This window comes from Myotis brandtii, unplaced genomic scaffold (genome assembly GCF_000412655.1).
Source record: "Myotis brandtii unplaced genomic scaffold, ASM41265v1 scaffold58, whole genome shotgun sequence".
NCBI lineage: Eukaryota > Metazoa > Chordata > Mammalia > Chiroptera > Vespertilionidae > Myotis > Myotis brandtii.
The window spans coordinates 1,293,201-1,308,330 of NW_005370176.1; the positions used below are offsets into that span (position 1 = coordinate 1,293,201).

At 40.0% G+C, this 15,130-nt stretch overlaps 1 pseudogene; it reads right to left on the bottom strand.

The window, feature by feature from the left end:
- Nucleotides 1-6,117: 6,117 nt before the first annotated feature.
- Nucleotides 6,118-7,236, bottom strand: LOC102247124 (annotated as a pseudogene).
- Between the last annotated feature and the right edge of the window lie 7,894 nt (nucleotides 7,237-15,130).

The window sequence follows — 15,130 nt, forward strand, 5'->3', positions numbered from 1 at the left end:
CCCGAAACGCCGACCCGCGCATCCCTGAGGACGGGGCTCCTCGCCGCCAGGCCAGGCGATGCGGACAGGGCTACTCTGTGCTGAACTCGCCTTGACCCCCCCCAAATCCAGTTTGCTTCTAAGGGCCTTAATCTATTTTTAAAATATACTTTAAAAAAATCTGTCCTTTTTCATTTGTATTGTTTTCAAACAGCTTCAGAGTTTTCCTGGCTCCACCCAGGGACCCTGATTCAAAAGAAAGAAAAATATTACTGAATTAAATACGGTCCTGAAGACTGGAGACCTGGGACGTGGCACAGCTACTCGGTTAAGGCTACATAACGCAGGGTGTGGTGTCTTTCTTTTGACAGTGAAGTCCAAATAAGGGAAAAGAGAGACACCCTAGTGGGAGAACAGCTGTTGATAGGAGTGACTCTTAGTGGAGGAAGATGTGTTTTTGCTTCTTTTCACCCCACATGCCATCTTTCATGTGATTCCAACAAAGTTTAGGGGGCCATTTAGAACCCCTTGGGGCCTGTGGCTCTGAGAAGTGTAAGTGGTCTCCCCAGAAGCAAACCTGGACACACTCTCACGGCAGCTTTTCCCTAAGCCTTGTTCTGGTGTTTTACTTTTTTGAAGAGATACCTTCTTGTCTACTCTTCACCGCCCGCCCCCCCAACCCTCCAAGCACACTCAAGTTTTAAACCTGGGTGATATTTTACTGCTGGCAGATAAACCCATTTTTCATTGATTTTTTCAGCTTAGGTTAACAGACCAGTAATTTCTGAGTAAGCTAATAATGGATCCTATTGGTTTAATTCATTCATTCATTCATTCAAAAAATAAATATTAATTGAGCACCCAGACATTGTTTTAGTTGATCTGGTTATATATATGAACAAAACAGACAACAAACAAACCCACCCTTGTAGAGATTACATTTTGCAGGTTGGGGCAACAGGAAATAAGTAATAAATGTAACAAATACAAAAATCAAATAGGATAAGAAAGTTGATAGGGGATATGAAAAAAGAAAACAAAAATAGAGATGAGGAAGACTATAAGAGTAGGTTTGAGGAGACAGATCAAAAGTTTATTTTTGGACATTTGCATTTGAGATATTTATTAGAAATCCAAGTGGCGATTTGGGGTAGGCAGTTGTACATATATCCTGAGCTTCAGGAGAGTGGTCCAAGCTAGAGATATATGAAAGATACCAGCATTTAGATGATATTTAAAGCCAAGAGACTAGACCAGTGGTCGGCAAACCGCGGCTCGCGAGCCACATGCGGCTCTTTGGCCCCTTGAGTGTGGCTCTTCCACAAAATACCAAGTGCGGGCGCACGTACAGTGCGATTGAAACTTTGTGGCCCATGCGCAGAAGTCGGTTTTCCAGCCTGGGCGAGTCTATTTTGAAGAAGTGGCGTTAAAAGAAGTGGGGGAGTGTCAGTCAGTGGGGCCACGGGATACCCACCGCGGGGGAGGTACATTGTTTTGAGGTACATTGTTTTGAGGTACATTCACTGAGGTCAACCCCTTCCAACTCTCCCATCCACACTCTTCTATCTGAAACAAGTATACAAGACAAGTGTGGATGGGAGAGATTGAGGATGTTTTTAGCAAAGGCCAGCTTAGGAGTACCCTAATTAAGTTAATAACAATGTACCTACCTATATAGTTTAAGTTTAAAAAATTTGGCTCTCAAAAGAAATTTCAATCGTTGTACTGTTGATATTTGGCCCTGTTGTCTAATGAGTTTGCCGACCACTGGACTAGACAATAGCACCACGGGAATTTGTAAATGGAGAGAAGAGAACCAAGGATGAAGTCTTACAACTTCAAGGAGGAAGACGTGAATGAGCCAGCAAAGGAGCCTGACAAGGAGCAGCCATGAAGTAGAACCAAAAGTGAGTGCCTAGACGCCAAGTGAAGGTAGTGTATCAAGGAGTGATTACTCCTAAGTGAATGAGAACTGAGACTTGACCATTGGATTTAGTACCATGGAGGCCAATGGTAACATTTCAATGGAGCAAGGTGTGTGTGTGTGTGTGTGTGTGTGTGTGTGTGTGTGTGTGTGTGTGAGAGAGAGAGAGAGAGAAAGAGAGACAGGGGCGGGTTGGGGGAAGAAGGGGGCGAGAGGGGATTGATTGGAGTGGGTTTAAGAAAAAAATGGGAGAGGAATTGGAGATGACTAACAGTATAGGAAATTATTTTGAGACGTTCTCTTACAAAGTGTAGCCCCAAAATAAGGTAGTAACTGGCAGTGAAAGTGAAGTCAAAACTAGGTTAACAGCCCTGGTCAGGTGGCTTAGTTGGTTGGAGCATCGTCCCGTACACCAAAAAGCTTTGGGTTGGATTCCCAGTCAGGGCACATGCCTGGCTTGTGGGTTCAATCCTGGTTGGGGTACATAGGCAACCAATTGATGTTTTTCTCACACATCAATGTTTCTCTCTCCCCCTCCTTTCCTCTCTCTCTAAAAAATCAATTAAAACATATCCTCGATGAGGATTTTTTTTAAAAGTAGGTTGACAAAAAATTGGTAGAACTATTTGTTTCTGATGAGGATGATCTGGAAGAGAAGGCAAAATTTATGTAGGCACAAGAAGAGAGAATTGTTGGAGAGGTATCCTTGAGAAGGAAAGAGAATTTGGAATCTAGCACACAAGTGAATGAATAGTCTGCAGACAAGAGCACGGACTATCTATGGAAACAGGCAAGCAGTTGGGCAGAAGTGGTTGTGGGAATTTGTGGAAGTTCTCTTTTGATTGTTTCCATTTTCTCAGAGACAGGAAGTAAGGTCATCAGTGGAGAAAGAAGAGGTGTGGAAGAATAATGGAGGCTTGGGGAGAGAAGTGAAGGTGTAAAATACTCATTTGGAAAGGTAAATGGACTGAGAAAAACCATCATGTGCTTGCTGAATGTCATAAAGGGCCCGCTTGAGTTGCTAGTGATAAATTTAAGTGGGACAAGTCAGTGTGATGGTGGTGGTTTTCTTTAATTCATTGATTTTAGAGAGAGAGGAAGGGAGAGAGAGAGAAACATCAATTTGATACTCCACTTATTTATGTATTCATTGGTTGATTCTTATATGTGACTGGTGATCAAACCCTCAACCTTGGCTTATGGGGATGACACTAACCAAGTGAGCTACCCAGCCAGGGCCTGATTGTGCTGTTTTCAAAGACTCCAGCAATAATCAGCTATCAGAGTGAAGGCTCAGAGTAGGCTTAGAATTCTATTTAATCAGGCCTTACCAAGGCAGTAAGAGCAAGGAGAGAGGAGCAAGGGAGTTGAGGATGTAAGGGAGTGGTTATGATTCACAATGGAGTTTAAGACGAGGAACCAGTGGATGTGGACAGATTAAGGACAGAGAAAAGGTGGTAGGATCAATTAATTGCAAGTCCTTGTGGGGTTGAGGGACAATAGGAGTTAGAGAACAAGAGAGAATGGTCTGGAAAGACAGGAAGTGTATAATAAGGGGTCTGGATCCATTTTTTATATATATTTGCTGGCCGCTTTCACCACTCCTCTTTCCCCTGTGCCCCACATTTGGGAAAACTGATAAGAAAGCCTGGGTGCTCATTCCTTTGGTGCCAGTGGGAAGTTCAAACCATGTAAGACCCAAACCATGTGAGAAAACCTTCACCCTGGTCCCACCCCAAACACCATAAAACCCCAAGGCACCTCCTTTCTCTGTCTCCTCAAGCTATATTCATACTAGTTTGGAGCCTGCCCTGCTCTTCCCAGGAAACTTCTTTATGTGAGTGACAAGCCTTTTCATACTCTGTTGGTGCATGTGTAATATCATCAATGTCAACATCCAAACCAAATTTTAGGTGTAGTCCATCTCACTTCTGCAAGAGTTACCACAACAACATGGTAATTAGAGTGGGATGCATGAGATTAAGATGAAGTATAAGGTGGAATGAGATAATGGAATGGCAGTCAAATGGCTGAGGAGGGTGGAATATGGTACTGGAAGAGAATCAAGGTGAAGGTGTCATAAGGATTCCCTATTCCATATTGAAAACAACAAGACTTAGGACAGGAGAGGTGCTGGAAAGGATCCCAGTAGTCAAAAGCTGAAGTTGAGAAATAAGGCAAAGTGATCTATGAGTGCGTAGGTGACTACCACAATGAAGAGAGTGACAACATCAGAGGACATGACTTTAAAAAAAAGCAAATATTGGTCAGGAGGAGTAATTAAAGAGAAGAAAGGGAGAATAGCTTGAAAGGAGCAATGAAGAGCAAGGAGGATATCTCTTTCACCTCCAAGTCCAGTGGTGTGAGGGCCTTGGGAAGGCTGCAGGGACAACATCCACAGGGAATGAGCCAGGTTTGCTTTAGAACAAAAAGTGAAGGAAATATTCAGGGGAGAGATGGAGGATACAGAAGGTTTTGCTGATGATGGCTTGTGGATTCCAGAGGACACAGTGGAAGAGTCTTAGAAATTGGATAGTGGTGGGAAAGCGTTCAAAATAGGTGATATGAAGAGCCTTAAGTGGGTCAGTGGGTGGGAGAGGAAGGTTGTCTGGGATTTCCTGCGGTAAGGGCTATCAACGGATAATAAGGACAAAGTTTCAGCCAAATGAGAAGAAATGATTGTTCAGTTTCCATTTAGAGTCAACAAAGATGAAATGTAGTTAAAATTTTCTTCTTCAAAAGGGGAAAATTCATTTAGATCATTTTCATTTCAAATTTGAGTTGTTTCCCTTGTTATCACATGGGAAAGAAACCTGGGGCTCAAACAGCCCCCCAGGGTCCAGGCTGGGAACCTCATTGTATGTAGGTGGACTTCCACTTTTGGTTTTAAAACCACCAAGTGTATGAGTCCTAAGAAGGATCCCAAGCATGTTGGCCTGTGGCAAAGTTAAGTAGGACACATTCTACCTCTTGATATGGCCCTTCTTTTCACTCTTGTTACAGTGGCCCTGCGAATTCTTGATGTCATACACTGGACCTACCATACAAACATCCAAATTTACCTGGCACCCATTCTTATGAAGTTTAAAAGTTTCTGTTTTTCTAAGTAAAAGCTAATCCAAAATTAATCCATATGGTTGTGTTCAGAGGTACTAATTTGTGGCCTCTTAGTCGCCATGTGTAACGTAACGTTAGCCTTCCAGAGACAAAGGAATAACTCCATTGGCTTAAAATACATGAAATCAAGATCAGTGGTCTTCAAATTTTTTGTTTACACACTACTAAAAGAATTTTGAAAAGTACATGTATCCCTGCCCAGTTTTTATAACAACATCCAATTTTTTTTCTCATAAAATTAAATAATTGTAAAGGAAGTCATTTCCAATGTTCTGTTGTAAATATTGGCATTTAAAAATAAAATGGTCTCTCATATCTTAAGTGTGGAATATAAATGCCATGGTGATTTGATACCATTTAAAGAGTAAATGAAAAAAAATATTTCTTTAGCTATTAAATATGTAACAATGTTCCCTTTTCTTCTTAACTTTTTAAAAATATTTTTTCATTTTTCAATTACGATTAATGTACAATATTAGTTTCGGATGTACAACCTTGTGATCACACATTTATTTAACCTGCGAAGTAATCACCTCAATAAATCCAGCACCCATCTCACATCATATATAGTTACTACAATATTAGTGACTGTATTCCCTGTGCTGTACTTTACATCCCCATGAGTATTTTGTAACTACTAACTTTCTTCTTGAACTTTTGTAATTCTACGTCCCTTATACAATTTTATTCTTTTACATATATTTTATGCACTTTAATCTACTATTCAACCTTCACACTCTCTGCAATAAAAATGAACTGACCTTTTTTCCCCATCACCACATCTTTGATAATTTTTTTATTCAAAATTAGCTGTTCAAAGTGATTTAACCTTTACAGAATAAACAAGTTTCAGTTTATGCTGCAGGTTTCTTTTCTTTTGTGGTGGGTTTCTTTTCTGTGGGCCTTTTCTCAGCTGCTGGTAGCTGCAGCCTTTATTTATTTGTTTATTTATTTTTTAATTTTATTTTATTTTTACCACCAAAGGCTTCTTCTGCTTCCTAACAACAATAGCCCTCTTTCTTACTTCCCTACCACAGGCTCCTTGCCTGGAACCCTCTTCTCATCTGATTTGGCTTCTAGCGCTGGTGCTGCTTTATTCACCGGGGCTTGTGGTGCTCGGCCTGGTGAAGAATGGTGTTCCAGCTCATAGTCTTTGCATATGGATTTAGCTTCAACATGATTCTCAGGGTTTTCAGTGGATTCTCCTTCAGGACTCTGCAATGCATCTTCTTGTGTGGTGCTTGGAGGGCGGCAGCTTTACGTCAGGTGCCATACAGATCAGCTGCTTACAGAGAGCATTTTCAGTTCAAACGCAGAAACAGCCCACATGCCCACCGGGAGCAAGTTTCAAAATGTTCAGTTTGTTTACATTAAGCAGGTAATTCCAGGGATGTTTCTGAAGGCTTTGATGATACCATTGTCCTCGGTATAGATGATGCAAGATCCTCTACACTAGATATAACGACAGTTTCTCATTTTGCCCTTATTAGTTATCATTTGCTGAGAGACATAGAGCTTTTCTTTTTTTTTTTTACAGGTTTGGAATTTTTATTATTTTTATCTATATTGTTGAAAGTATTACATATGTCCCCTTTTTATTCCCCATGGACCCCTTCTAACCCTTCCCCTCCATCCCCACCCCAGGCATAGAGCTTTTTTATATCATTCCAGGCCTTAACTTTCTTAAGGAGCAAAACGGCCTCCTTGGTCTTCTTGTAGCCTTCAACTTTATCTCCAACCACCACAGAAGTTCAGGAACTTCCTCAGTATGATGACCTTTAGACATGAGCAGTGCTGGAAAGGCCGAGATAGACAGGGTAGAGCAGATGCTGTATCTCTCCTGTGTTTTATTCACTCTAAGTTGCCAACAGTGCCAGGTTTTGGTTGTGCAAACATGCGACCCCTACAGTAAAAGTACCCTGGCCAGAACAATGAATCCCACCACCTTGAACTCTGGGAATCTGAGCCACAGCTCTGCCAGTACCCCAAGGCTGGCAGGTTTGATGACCTGCCAATTCACTGTCAGCATAGGGCTGTCTATTTTTTTTTTTTTTTTTTTTTTTTTTTGCTCAGGTTGGTGTACAAAGTTCACAATATTGGCAAAGTGACATTTTTGCCAGGTGATTCCCCCTTTTGGGGGCACACAGATATTAATGGATGAGCACACGCCGTGACGGGAAGAGGAAAAGGTCACACTATGGTGCATACTCACCCATTGATACCATAAATTGACATTTTAATGCCTTTTACCTTTATTTTTAAATTTTAACTTTTGAATAGGTAATACTCTCACTTGGTTCAAAAAAATAAAACTAAATAAAAAGTATACATTGAGAAGTCTTATTCTCATACTCATGCCCTTCCACCTTGTCCCTGCTTTGCATAGATAATTACTTCTGTTAAATTTTAATGCCTTTTTTCTAGTGCCAGTGTTCCTTCATATATATAAATAAAAGCAAAATTGAATATGTATTTTTAAATTGAATATATATATTTTATCCCCCTTTTCTTACATTAAAAAAATGGATTGTTACATTTTTTAAAAAACGACAATGACAATTTACTAATTAGATTAATGAAAATGTACTAATTAGACCAATATCAAATCACACTCATGGTAAGAACCCTTCCTTTCCCTTTCCCTTGATGATGGAGTTGGATCACAGAATTCACCTCACATTCCTCAAGGACATTTCAGAAACCCATGGTGCTTTGAGTTCAGTACCAATGAAAGCAGAGGTTGCAAATGGCAGCCCTTGGCAGACAGGTTTTTTTTGGCCCAACATTTACAGATTGGGACATTTTACGTAAAGGTCAAGATTTCTAACTTTTTTGAAAATGAAATGATCAGCTAACCAAGCCTTTCATTCACTCAATATCAATGAGCGGGCACTGAGTACCACATCCTCCTCTGTGGGATCTGTGCTCTGCAGTGTGCCACCGTCTCCCTTTCTCCCTCATTTTCCCGCTCCAGCCCCCAGACCTTAATTATCTTTCCAGGTTGATCCCTGTAGGCATTTGACTTTGTGACCTCTGAGTTAACATCATAGTGAGTGATTTGGGAAAGTAGGCTCAATCAGAGACTTCTTTGAAGTTTTAAAATGGGAAGCAAGAAATGGGCTAGTGAAGAGAATAAAAGAGAGGAAATTAGGCTCTGGATTAATGATTCAGTTAAAAAGAAGCCATATTTTACATGAAATTTCCCCAAGAACAGAATAGACAAATTTTATACTGTTTAGCCTACACCCACTAGATGGTATAGAGCAGTGATGGCGAACCTATGACACGCGTGTCAGAGGTGACACGCGAACTCATTTTTTTGGTTGATTTTTCGTTGTTAAATGGCATTTAAATATATAAAATAAATATAAAAAATGTAAGTCTTTGTTTTACTATGGTTGCAAATATCAAAAAATTTCTATATGTGACACGGCACCAGAGTTAAGTTAGGGTTTTTCAAAATGCTGACACGCCAAGCTCAAAAGGTTCGCCATCACTGGTATAGAGTATTATTGGTAAGGCAAGGTGATAACTGAATTTGCACCACAGGAAAAATGAAGTCTGTTGTAAGTCATGAGAATGTAGACTAAAATGAGCGACAGGGCCTTCTTTTATCTTCTATTAAAAGGCAAGTTGGATATTGAATAAAAAACTATTATGATTTCCTGACTTTCCACTAACACAACCATCAAACATTGTGAATCTATTATATAAAAAATGTTATAAAATGATGTTAAGAGCGTAGAAAACAAGAAAACTAATATGAAGTAGGGCAGGTATTTTCTGTATCTGGTTTTAATATAGAATTATTCAGAATAAAGGGAATGATTAGAATTCTAAGTCATTGTTATGTCCCTAATGCCTACCATAGCACCTGGTAAATAGAAGGTAATATACAAACATTTGTTGAAAGAGTAAATGAATGAATAAATGAGGCTGAAAAGTAAAAGCAAAAAATAGATTTTAACAATGTTCTTTTAAACTTAAAAAGAATATTCAAAACCTGAAATGGTATCATAAATGACAATCTTTTTAAATTTTATTTTTATTGATTTCAGAGAGGAAGGGAGAGATAGAAACATCAATGATGAGCGAGAATAATTGATGGGCTGCCTCCTGCACACCCCACAGTAAGCATCAAGCCCCCAACCGGGGTATGGGCTCTGATGAGGAATCAAACTGTGACCTCCTGGTTCATAGGTTGATGCTCAACCACTGAGCCACACTGGCTGGGTATAAATAATAATCTTTATTCCATTACTTATTCTTACCAGTACTGAAGAAATATTGGTTTTTACTTATTTATTTGTTTGGTTGGTTTTTGTGGAATAGTTCCTTAAGGAAAGGAACAATCTATAATAATTTGGTGCTAAGATTTTGTCTGACTTGAGTCATTACACTATAATTCTGGAAATTGAAATTCCGTTTAATGAAAATGTTGCACTTAAAGCCTTATATTGAGAATTCGCAATAACTGTAGCAAGTGTGTCAGAAATTATCTTATAAAACCTGCCACATGGGAGTTATTGAAGGAATTACCTTGTTATGGTGGGTTATGAACAGTGGGATATGGAACTGTCTGATAATATTTTCAGCCCCTAGCAATAATCTCTGGGCTTTTTATAGACAAACTGTCATTATCACAATATTCAAACAGCACCCACAATATGGTTTCACTACCCTGTTACTTTTGTGTAGAAGGCTATGCCATGCTCTCTACCAAAGGGGACAATTGCGTAGAGACATCATGCAGCAAAGAACTACCTGATAGCACTTCCACAGCACTGTTCACTGGGTGATTTATAGTGTTTTCTTCCTTTGAAGACCAGCCCTAAATGTTTCCCAGTTCTCTTGAGCACAGGAATAACCATCTAAACGCAGGAAGCATCCAATTCTCTCAGATGACAGCAGGGATCTTCGAGAACCCAGATGTTTCCTTACTGATTACCCCAAGTAATATCCAGTTAGAACTACACGATTCAGAAAATGTAGTAAGGGTTCCAACCTTCTTATGGAGCATATTCCTGATCTTTCCTGAGTTTTTTTTCTTTCTTTTTTCTTTTCTCTTTTTCAGTGTTTTTTGTTTTCATGTAATGATTAGGAGCTATCCAGAGAGGGGAAGAGAACCAGTCTTGAATATAGCCACTGGGATAGGACTGGAGCTTAAGAATACTGACATGCCAACAGGTATTTATTCAAACCATTTCAAAATATCAGGCCATAGTTCATGAAAGCAATTGTCAATACGGGGCCCAAGGCAGCGATGTACATTGAGTCAAGTAGGCACAAAGTCAAGTTGCTCACAGGGAGATAGTACTCTGGGATTCAGATAAGCAAGTAAGTTGAAAGTGGTTATTGGAAGGTCTTGCCAAAGATTGTCAGTGTCCATAACCACCATTTGTGTGAAGGGCAGGGCTCTAAACCTAGAGGTGATCTACTGTGCTAGACAGGCAACTGGAAGATAAATTTTGGAACAGGGACAAAGACCCAGGTCTAATTATCAGAACAGGGAGACATGGAGAGAGTTTAGGATATTATCAAAGTAAAAACAGTGTCAAGGATGACTTGACCATAGATCACAGGCTGTGGGGTTGAAATTGTTTAAAAATCTTTCTCAGGTGAGAAGAGGCTGAGGAATTTGCCAAAGGTCATGCTGGAAAGCTGTACAAACAGAATTTTATCACAGGCTATCTGACTCCCCACATATTTCTGCTGCTTTGCTCCATTCGGCTTAAAATAAAACAAAGATTATACAAGTATAGCTGAGAATAAATCTTTACACCAGTTATCTATTGTCCTAATGGAGAAGAAGGGGGAAAAAAAAAAAAGCCCCAGTGAATATGCCTCTTTTCTTAGAATATTAAGCCTCAGAAGAATAAAAGAAGTCAGAGAATCAGAAAGAAACCATTATTGTCTTTTTCAAACCTGAAAAACATATCTTGGTAAGGGCTGCAGTTGCTAAAGAAGTGCATGGATTTGCAAAACCCAGTTGTTCTCTACACTGTGTTTTAGGTGGTGGATTTGCTGCTTCACCACCACCCAACCTTATGTGGAAAAAAAGAATTCAAGTGTCCTAGTTGCCTTCATTTCCTTTAGGTTTGTCTTATTAGAGAAGCTAATGAGGAGGAAAGGTAGAAGCCAAAAGGTAAGTAGGAAGAAACTAAAGAAGAGTTGATTATTTGAAAAAACGTGTTGAAGAACTGTGTAATGGAATCCAGTGATCTCCATGACTGCACAGTGCATTGCAGAGACTTGAAGCTGTGGTGCGGTTTGAATTTGGGTTAACAATATGAAGGCATATTGGGACATTTACATACTATTCAGGAAAATATAGAAACGACTGGATTTGTCTCTCTAATTCCAAACAAAATTACAACTGTACAATCCTAGAGTCACATAATTCGCAAATTTTTAAGGGACAAGAGCATTACATATTTATTTATATGAAAAATATATTGTCGATAGGGAATGTTAGGTTAGGTGGCTCAGGAGGCGGCATAAGAAATAAAGACAGTCCAGTGAATCAGAAAAAGAAAGAAAAGGAAAAGGTTTATTTCTGCGTCCCCGGGAGACCCACGTACCCCAAAAGACAGGGCACGTGGGTTCACGCCAACAGGGAGGGGGGCGCTTTTTTTATACTGTGGTTGGGTGAGGGGCGGGGACATGAGCTGAGGTATTCAGCTGAGGAAGTTTCAGCTGCAGGGGGTCAGCCAGGTATTCAGGAAGGAGTCAGTATCTGTGTGGGGGTCGGTGTTGATTCAGGGAGAAGCCAGTATCTGTGTCTGGCATGCTGATCTGTGAGAAATGCCAGGGGGAGTCCATTATCTTGTCACACGTCTGCATGTATCCGATCCTGGGCTCTCTCCGACCTAACAGGGAACAGCTGGCTGTATGTATGCCTTAAGAATGAACTCGCCTAAAAAAAAGAATGGACTCTCTTAAATTCCTATAACCTTTCAAAAAAGAGCCAGTGTATCCCTATGAAATGGCACAATTCAATGAGATTAATTAAACACTAGTTTCAAACTTGGGACACTAAAAATAAATTCTCTCTTATAAGTGTTTGTGAATGTTAAAATATTTTACCCATTTAAAAACATCTAAATTTACATGTTAAAAATTTGGTGATAAGCTAAAAACACATGTCAAAGGAACAAAATGCTCTTTATATGAAAAAAATAGATATTAAGAATTAATGATCTAGCAAAGTTCTTCCTTTAAATTCTTCCCAGATAATTATTATTTTATTACTTGCATTACCAACAATAAAGTTTCTATTTGAATTCAGATCTTTTAAACTGTATGTTCTCTGTTTTTGCCTTCCTGAGAGTCACACCTAAAGAAGGCTAAGCAAACCCTCCCCTTTAATCTGCATTTCCTCTTTCCAAAAGAGTATTTCCTCTTGATTTGCTCCACCTTAAGCTCTAAAAATGTCAGTTCTGGGATTGTGAACAATGGTGGTGATTTGCAAAAACAGGTTTTTTAAAAAAATCAAACAGGTAGAGGAAGCTGGCAGTGGGTATCTGCTAGGCAGTGGGCCATCAAGCACAGAAAAACAGGAGTCTAGAAGTACACAAGAACCAAGGGACAGGAAAGATCGGTGATTCAGAAGCCAAAGGCAGGCAGAATTTAGAGTGTGCCAGAAACTAGGCAATCAAACAGCAACCAAGTTGACCAGAAATTCCAAAGAAATGCTTTAAGAGACCAGGAATGCAAAAAGCCAGGCAGGTGGTTAGGTGCCCAGTGAGCAAAAGGGGGTCAGGAGGTGAGAGCATGGCCTCTGCAAGAGGTCTGGACAGCAGAAGTCAAGCGCCCAGGCAAAGAAGTCTGCAAAGAAACCTTGATTTGCAGGCCAACTGGCATCCAGCTTGGGACTGTCAGGAGAATTAGAAAAAAGGAAACCGTAGTTGCCCAGTGAATATGGAGCTGGGCCAACCAGAGCAGGTCCTCCCTTTTCCTTCTGTTAACAAAAGATTTGACTCCATGACTAGATTGTTTGCTAATTTCTTCCCTTTGGAGCAACTTTTATCCAAATAAAAGTTCACTACACTCTGTTGCTCTCTCCCTGGGTATGTGGAGTTCTTAATAGGTTCCTACCGATGCTACACTGATTCAACTTGGCAAGAGACTTACAGCGACTCAGGACAAGTTGAGAACTGAAAATGGATCCTGCCCATTGACTCAGCAGGATTGGAGAGCTTGCTTCTTAAGAATCCCAGAGCAAATCAGAACTTGCTGTCTCTAGGACATCTTATTGAATCCCTGTGTGGGTCTGATTTTGTTCCAAAGGTGGTTTTCTTACTAAAACAGAACTGTTGACAGCTGTTACCGTGTTATATTCTCCCTCTTTATAGAAAGCCAACAAAATTCTACAGATATGAAAGTCTGGTGACATTTCGCTTCTCTTTCTAAAGTACAGGTCTCTCAGAACCCACCTCCTGTCAAGGCCATTTGTGGAAACAGGATATTATATCTCTTTAGGCAGAAGGACATATCTGTTTCACTTCCTTCTTTTAAGCTGGGCACCATCTCATGTAGTTACTTTGATAAATAAATGACTTTCTGCTCATGCCTTACCTGACTGGGTTAATAGCATGTGAAAAGAAACAATCTTTTCTGTCAAAGAAGGCAGTTGCCATTTTGAAACGCCAAAGGTCAACCCCTCCCTTTTTCCTTTAAATTAGCCAGTCTTGAAAGAGTGTGAGCCTAAGCTCTGACCAATCAAGAATGAGGGACAGATGACGTGCATCAAGCATAAAAGCCCCAGTGGACTGCTCACTCAGTGTGCGTGCTGCCAGACCCTGTGCGTGTACACCCTCCTGCAGGAGTAAAGATATTTGCCTTGCTGTCTGGCTCCTGAGTATCCTTTGTGTTCTACCATGACCTCTGATTTGGTGGTGGTGGTGGTGGAAGATGAGGGCATTTTCCTAGAAGATAAGATTTCTTTTACATTGGGTTCATGGAATGAGAACTGGTAGAGCCAAGTTTTCCATGCCCTCCTCCTCTTCACAGTCACTACAAGGTCTGACAGACAATTCTGGGCCACATTCAGTTTTGTTGAAACCCCTGTGGCAGTGATGGCGAACCTTTTGAGCTCGGCGTGTCAGCATTTTGAAAAACCCTAACTTAACTCTGGTGCCGTGTCACATATAGAAATTTTTTGATATTTGCAACCATAGTAAAACAAAGACTTATATTTTTGATATTTATTTTATATATTTAAATGCCATTTAACAAAGAAAAAATCAACCAAAAAAATGAGTTCGCGTGTTACCTCTGACACGTGTGTCATAGGTTCGCCATCACTGCTCTATGGTGAGGTTATTTATATGGCTTTGGATCAGACTACATGAGTTTGAATCCCAGCTCTGTAATTTTCCAGCTCTATGGCCCTGAGTAAGTTACCTAATTTCTCTGGCCCCCAGTTTCCTCATCTCTGAAAAATAAAAATAAAAAAATGATCCTTAAGTCACAGGCTTGTTATGTCGATTAAATATATCTGAAAGTAATTTGCATATTGTAAATTTTCTGTGGACATTAAAAAACCTTTAAGTAAAAGTCCAGTACCTGAAGGGAATGGGGCAGACATCAGTCCCTCTAGGTTACCCATCGCAAGAATATTTATATCTGAGACTTTTATTCATGGTGCATAATTTGATTTTCAAAAAAGAAACCCAAAATTCTCCCAAAAGCCCCTCTTCTATAGATGGCTTTCTCTTGAATAAATAGAAATTTTCAGTGTGCTGGTCCCTAGAGAAAGTTTAGCTTAAATCCCCTTGTAACTTTAACGGTAATTCAGTAGATACTTTGGCATCACCATGCACTTAAAGATCAGAGTGTTACACCCAAGGAAACATGCTTGTAAAGGTTGGATCATTTATCATAGCTCACATGGTTAGTTATTATTTAAAACAGTTCAATGATTTAGTGGCATTCCACCTGTCTATCGATGTTGCCTCAGCTGGCACCACTGTCCCCCAAATGTCTGCATTAGCCAAGGCTCTTCTTTAGGTTGCTCCACTGTGCTGTGCTCCCTACTACCACATGGATTTTGTGGTAACTTTCTGTTAATCACTTCCCCAAATGCTTCTTGCCTCTCCCTATTTCTGT